The following is a 7,997-nucleotide window of genomic DNA, read 5'->3' as shown; positions in this document are numbered from 1 at the left end:
TAGATATGAACGGCATCCAAATTCAGTCCTTCGCTTACCGAAGATGGATATAAACTTACTCCAAATGTCAAAAAAAAAAAAAAAAAAAGATTCCACAAACCAGCAAACAAGAGGATAATAATTTTTCAGCGAGTCTTCCTTTTGTATGTAAAAAGACTTGTGTGTGAAGTTGGAGTACATCTATAGCCGACTATTAGGCTTAAAAAACTTGAAATCAATAAACATTACTTTCCTTGTCATGATCCCTGATTGTTCAGTATCATAAATGAACAGAATCCAAGAACATAATTTTTAACACTATTGGACATACGAACATGGAACTAGTGCCCTCTGTGTCATACTCAAGAAGAGTTGTTCAACTTATTTTATTTTATCTATGTATACACCCAATATTCAGGTGATCTTGATTTTTCCAGGTGTGATGCCAGTCCATGTAGAGTTTTTAATGGAGGCTGTGAAGATATCTGTACATTAGATGAACGTGCTCAAGTGGTTTGTCAGTGCTCTCCAGGGCGGATGATTCTGCCTGATGGCCGTCGCTGTGGCTGTACGTGTTGCTAACTGTTCATCCGACCAGTTTGAATGCAGTAATGGGCTTTGCTCATCCCCTACATATACTCATGATGGAGATCCTGAATGTTCTGATGAGTCTGATGAAGATGAAACATATTGTGGTATGTTTATGATGATATATTTAGAAAATATTTGTTATTTGCCATGACTAATGTAAATATGTATGCAATGTATTTATATTGTATTGTTTATTTATGATTATTGAAAGTCTCTTGATTTTTTATTCTTTTACAAAACAATTTCTCTTTACTTCCTTTTGATTGGGTAATGTCTTTCCCAAAGTAAGCCGAACTTGTAAAGAAGGATACTTTGGATGTGGAAATGGCCAGTGTATTCCTCAAGAAAAAGTGTGTGACCATAAATTTGAATGCCACAACCTGAATGACGAAAAGAACTGCAACTGTAGCAGTGATGAAATTAGATGTGCGAGCAGTGGCTGGTGTTTACCAGCAGACAGCAAGTGTGATTATAAGCAAGACTGTCCTGATGGCAGTGATGAAATGAATTGTTGGTAAGTTTGGCTCTAATCTTTCTTTAGTTTTTTAGCTCATTATGTACTGTATAATACTGTAACTACTATATTGTATGGGGTGGTTGTATGGCACATTCTTATAGGGTACAAAGCATTACCTTATTAGGTACTGTCTCACACATTCTTCTTTTTGAAGCATCAATGAAAGGAGACTGGTTGGCTTTTTACAGTGCTTATATTTTGTATTTTCTTTTCTTTCCTCCTTTAACTGTAACCAAATTGGTAACATTTTTATGAGCTCAAGGTGGTTCTGGTTATTGCTTCAAATCTTGTGTAACTTCTTCCTTTGTTCATAGTTGGGACTTTTTGCGAGTTTGGTCCACCAGTAGACTTTTCTTACGCTAAGTCAGTTCACCTCATCTTCATACCACTCATCTTATGTAACTCATTGCAACTGTTACTTGATTTGCAGAGTAACATTTTTTTTTTTTTTTTTTAATCAGTACTTCAAAAGTTGTGACATATTTGTTGTAATATAACATATTTTTTGCATTCATATAATAACTTACAAGTTATAAGGAAAGAAAACAGTAAAGGAATTCTGCTCTATATTTGTAGTAATTATCTGATAATGTATGTCACAACTGTCCTCATCTCCTGAATCCCTGAATCTTCATAAACATCTTCATAAACATCACTGCTAGCTTTGTTGTCATTCATCTTCAAAAATAAGAAAATATTTTAGCAAACATAATGACTTTATCTGTGCTAGTTTTATTGACTCTTCTTCAAAAATAAGAATGTTTTTCAGCAAACAGCACTTACATTTGACAGTATAAGCACTTGGGAATGCCAACAAAAGATGCTGCCATTCATTGAGAAAAAATACCAAGAACACTTGCTGAGAGAAAAGGAGACAAAAAATGGGATGGCATCAATGCCTTAATAAAATTAGGAGAATAACAATAGAAAGGTTAAGTTAGGTTACTGGCATGAGTTTGTTTGTGGATATTAGATAAACCCCCTAGTATCCGCAGGGGATGTGTCCCAGACCCCCACAAATACAAGCTAAAATATGCAAATACTTAGAACCCCTCTAAAAATGTTTATAGCTGCCCATTTTGATAGTTCAAACACAAGAAAAACCTTTAAAGGTACTTAAAACTGAATATTTTAAGTTTTATTACAAAAAGTGCTTTTTGTCACTGTTATAAAACTTCAGTAATTTGTGAATATTTCTCAATGAAAAACACTGCAAATAGGTGAATTTCCTGTGAATAATGGGTAGATATGGTCAAAAGAGAAATCTGCAAATCTTGAGAATGCAAATATGGGGGTTTTGACTGTACTTGCTGCTGCCATAGGGGGTTTGATCAATGTCAATTATCCAGACAGTTGGAGTTTGAGTATGCCCTGCACCTACATATCTTTTGAGGCAAAATTGAAGGAAGACATATACGTTCAGATTTTTTTTAGAAATAGGACCTTACATTCAATTCCCAAGCTGCTGGATCAGGTTGAGATGTGGAGTAGCTTGAAATCTAGTCATCTTAGCTTGTGGCAAAAAGATAACCTGACAGTGTGCCCACAGTAAGAGCCCAAAATACCTTGCAGACTTTTGTTTTGTTCCAGTGACCATTGCAATGGCAAAACTTGTTTTGCTTGGCTGAGACAGTTTGTCACTATGGTTGTTCTTTCTGGAACTAACCTTGGCATGATCCCAACGTCTTGAGCATTTGCTGACACAGTCTATTGCCAGTTGACGCAGATGTTGCCACAACTCTGCTGCCATTGTTACCATTAGATTGGCACATACTGCATGTAGTATGGGAATCTAATTGTAGCAGCCAAAAACCTGGAGCATGGAAATCCCTAAATGCCTGGGCACACATGTTGAACGAGGCCTGGGAAGATTGGAGGACTCCATGATAATCAACAAGGCACACACACAAACGCAGTGAAACAAACGAAATCATGGGCAAAAACAAAGCAGACCGACTTGGGAAGGGAGATTGCAAGCGACTACTCTCCAAGGCAGTCAAAGAAAGACTGATGCATCATGACCTCACAGGTTTCTATGCCTGGTTGGTGACCAGCCTCCCCCTCGTATACGTATGAGTGCCAGATGCCACAGATTCCTTGCTTTACAGTCTTTGATTGTTTTTAATCGGTTTCCAGTTGGTGCAAGAAGATTATCCTAGTTAAGACTGAAGGTTTGTTAGCTATGAAAAATACAAATTTATTAAAAAAATTTGTAATTTTTTCCATGTACCTCCAAAGTTGTAAGCCAGACTGATGCTTGCCGTCTGCCACAGAAGCCAAGCGAGGTGAAGTCTTAGAACTAGCCAGCTGCAATACAGAACTCCTGACTAAAACTGCCTCAAATTGAAGGTATTTCCTTGATGGTGGATGAATGTCAGGAAGTCACCCTTCCAAGTTGGGTGTCACTGTAATTCCACTGTCTCCATCATGAACATAGATTCATCAACCGCCTGTCATTTTCAAAACTAGGAAGAGATGTGGAAAAATCAAGTAATTTTTCTACACATCTTCAGTCGCCTGTTTCTGAATCATTGTTTTCACCTTGATGCCCAGCCATGAACATCCCATAGTCAACTGGCTGTAGTGTGTGGGACTTGCCTCCAGAAAAGGGAGTGGGTAACCAATCCTAAGGATTCCATAACCCACAACTCTACTACTCCTATCATCTGCCTACACTGCCAGTATTTCTGGACACAAACCCTTACTAAATGCAGAAACTGTTCTCTGTGCAGGTAAAGACAGGACTTGGCATCAACTTTCCCCTTTTTGGTGCCTTAATAGGCAGCCAATGCCTTATCACTGAAGGTTGCCTGACAAGGGTGATTGGATAAGGCCCCCTCAAAGGTGTGGCAACCTCTTATATTGTCACATTCTACATGAAGAAGAAGATGAATGGCTCCTCTTGCCAGAGTCAAATACTACCTGGAGGAAGATTGTGGCTCATTTCATGATTGCTGCTTTGGTTGCATTTGTAGTCAGCTTCTCCATGTGCTTACTCCTTCATCAAAGCCTTGGGAAACAGGTATAGGTCAAGCAGGTCCATGATCTTCAGGTCTATGATGTCCAAGAAGGATTTTTTTACTTTTCTTGGTGGCTGCATCCCTTTTCTTCATGGTGAAGTTGGCTTTGAGAAATGCTGCCATCCTAATGTTCAAGATTGGCATCCTGCCTAAGCAAGACCACTATCTTATCACTTAAGACCACCACCGTCAATGACTTGCCCTCCTTTGGCAGCAGCAAACTGAGCTTCAAAGATCTGTTCCTGCCATTTGGTGAAAGCAAGGATATCCTAGAGAAATCTGTTTTCTCAGGCTAAAGATTATTGGAGACAAGGTGAAGGACGTAGGCACCTACTTTGCAATGCACTTGGTTGATGACGATAGGTGAAACTCTTGGAATAAGCACCCTAAATCATGTAAAACCTTGTCATTCTCTGGTTAGGAGGTAGGTAAGGGTGTGGGAAAAACTTTGGATGGCTGTAACTCTGGGCCATTCCTGTCCCTTCTTTAGAGTTTGGCTTCTGCTGGGATGTCTGATGTCACATTGGCATACAGATCAAAATTCCTTTTAGCAGTGTCATCGTAAACATTATCTAACCTCAGCTCCACTGGTTGCAGCCTGTGAATGCCGACATTCTTGAATACTGTATTCATAATGTTGGAAAAGGAAGCTTCCTTCATTATCACTTGGTCTTTTTTAAGTCTTTTTTTTTTGCCCCCCAAAAAAAGAAGGAAGCTAGACCAAACTCTATTTAGTGCCAGGTTGAAGCAGACAGTCTAATTGAGTGCAGGTGTAAACAGGAACCAGTGAGGACCTGGATGCTTAAGATGTAGTAGGGGAGATGGGGAAGGGCACATCAATTGATAACTGTTGCACCTTGACCAAAGGGAAAGGGAGATGTGAAGGTTTAACAAAGATGTAGAAGACTCAGATGCAGAAGCAGAGGCATATTCTCAGGAGCTTGCTTCTTCATCCTAACATGATTACTGGACAGGTAAATGAAAGCTAGCAATGCAGGTGTATTTGAAGGTGCAACAGGCCACTCAGGGATATCTTGGCAAATTTCTTAAGGCAAAAACTTGCATAAAAATGCAGCATAGGCAGCAGAATACCTAAACAAAGATTATTAAACATTAACCTATCCATCATAAAAAAATACACATAAAAAGATACAACATAACAACATAAAGAAAATTATAGCTTCCACTGATGAAAGAAAAGTATAATGGATATCGTTTATTGGAAGTAAGATTGAAAATATTAATAACCAGTGAAAAATACACTTTTAGTTATAAGAAAATTAATGTATGTAAATGAATATATCTCACCACTAAAATAAGACAAATAATAATCCCCTAACCACTACTTTGCAGACAGAAAATTCAAGGTAGCTCAGAGGACCACTCTCCTGGTGCTAATTTCAGAATAACTTGTTTGTAGTAAGCTAACTAAAATTATATCCAGTACAATACAATCTTGAATTATGCACAAAGAAATGCCAAGGGCAAAATGCACAGGTAGGCAAATAAGCTAGGGTTACACAAATTCTAGAGACAAATCCTATAAGCAGTAAAGATGAAGTTTAAACTGCCTGCTTTTATGAAAATGGAAAAAAATTAAAAAGGCATTATGACAAGGGTAAAATTATTATCAGTGAGTGTTGAAGCTGTTTTTGTTTGGTGCAAAAAAGTTGACAGTATTGCTGTTGTTATCAATATACTATAGATGTGAACTATGAAGAGGTGGTCAGTACCTACCAGTTGGTCTGTGGTATAGTACATGCGTGAACAATTGCTTTTCTGCCTGGAAAACTTTTAAAAGATGTGTGCATCATTTTTGAGGTAGAAAAAGCATTAAACAGAGTCCAAACATTAGTCAGATTTTTGGTTTTAAGTTAATAACTAATTTGAGGCTTATCTCTCAACCATTGAAAGAACAACTTCATGTTTAGCATATGTTCATTGGGTAGTTTTATCTTTAGGAAAGAAATTTATAGAAAGGCAAATATTCCATGTAAGAAGATTGTATTTTGTCTTTTACAGAAAAAAAAGATTGTACTAAACAAAGTCCAGTGGGAGGGCTTTAATAGTCTTGGAGCTGATTAACTGTGCTAATACCACTAGTTGCATCCATCCAAAATGGATATGTGATGGAACAAATGACTGTTTTTGGGCATAACTCTGATGAACAGAATTGCACCACAAGTAAGTAGTATTTACTCTTACCATTTAACTTGACTATGCAAAGGTTGTACATACTTGATTTTAGTTATGAGACTGGTAAGTATATTCTATATAATATATATATTTTTTTTTTTGTTTTTTTTTGCAACTGTATGCTCCTTTTCCTATTACTCCTTGTCATATTGGTAACCTTGGTACTTCACACCTTTTCCGTAAGAAATTGATTCAAGCCAATATTGGCTTTTTCCATACATACTGCGCTGAAATTAAAGGTGTTGTACAATATGCTGAAAACTTGCCAAATAATTAAATAAAGAAATAGTTGTAGAAACGTATGCTCCAAAATTGCTTTTGTAAAAAAATAAAAAAGAATTAAAAGAAATTCTACTTAAATATCATAAAAATATTCCATGTAAGGCACAAACCCCAGTGCTGTCTTCCAGTCCCTAATGTTTTTTTAAGGGAGGCCAAACAGTTTTGGCTTGTTTATTTGTAAATAGACTGGGAGAAGGATACGGACAAAAAGGTTCAAGATGCACAATCTGATTGTAGAAAAACCAGGAGTTGCACTGATATTAGTAAATCGTTTGCAGAACTTTGATTTGGACATATATATTGGTATATACCTGCTTCATATAATTTACCTTTCATTTACACCATAAAAAAATTTCTAAAAATTCTTAAAATTTTATATATATATATATATATATATATATATATATATATATATATATATATATATATATATTAATATATTATATATCACACATATCCACAGGTGAAAAATACAAGACTGGGTGTAGGTCCTGACCGGTTTTTCGGCTTTATTTTCAAGCCATTAACAAAGGACTGATACATAGTATTAGAAGTCAAAAGAAATTTGTAAACTGTTTTAAATTTTAAGGTAGCAGTAGAGATGTAAGGAAAATAGGATTATTATATTGTAAACACAGTAAGGAGGCAGTAGTGATAATGAGATGTCAACACCGCCTCCCTGACACCTGTCAGGTGTGGACTTGTTGTCTTCTACGGTGGGTACCCTAATCGGTAGTATCCCGTGAGAATTTACTGTAAATTTTAGCCAAATGATTTTTGAAAGCCACTCCTACCTTAACACCTGCCTATGGGTGGATCTGCAGTCTCAAACGGTTGTGTGTATGTTCGTCAGTACTGTCTCTGTAGTATATATATACTTGTGACTTCTAATACTATGTATCAGTCCTTTGTCACTGGCTTGAAAATAAAGCCAAAACCGGTCAGGACCTAAACCTGTCTCTTATTTTTCACCTGTGGATATGTGTGATAAACGAATCAAGTGCTAAAGTGATTATAATCATATATTATATATATATAAATAAAGGTTTTTTGCCACGAAAGTACTTGGCTATCTCACTTTTTCATTTTTTCCTTCGTGGCAAAAACCTTTATTTATACATAGCATCACGTTTTATATACTTCGTGATCAAGTTATTCATTACATATATATATATATATATATATATATATATATATATATATATATATATATATATATATATATATATACATACAGTGGACCCCCCGTATTTCCGTTCTCCGGATTCGCAGACTCACACATTCGCGGATTTCTCTCGGGAACGTTTCCCCGCACTATTTGCGGAAAATTCGCGTATTCGTGGTATTTTTCTATGAGAAATATCCACAAATTCCTAGTTTTTTTTTATCATTTCATCATAAAATGCACTTTT

General features: G+C 36.4%; 1 protein-coding gene across 1 annotated transcript in view; it reads left to right on the top strand.

Annotated features, from left to right (window-relative positions):
• Positions 1–7,997, top strand: part of LOC135198099 (prolow-density lipoprotein receptor-related protein 1-like) — an 875,913-nt gene that overhangs the window by 464,298 nt on the left and 403,618 nt on the right.

The sequence above is a fragment of the Macrobrachium nipponense genome, chromosome 21, assembly GCF_015104395.2.
Source record: "Macrobrachium nipponense isolate FS-2020 chromosome 21, ASM1510439v2, whole genome shotgun sequence".
NCBI classification, from domain to species: Eukaryota; Metazoa; Arthropoda; class Malacostraca; order Decapoda; family Palaemonidae; genus Macrobrachium; species Macrobrachium nipponense.
The sequence above is the reverse complement of the archived record's forward strand: the minus strand, read 5'-3'. Positions and strand labels throughout refer to the sequence as shown.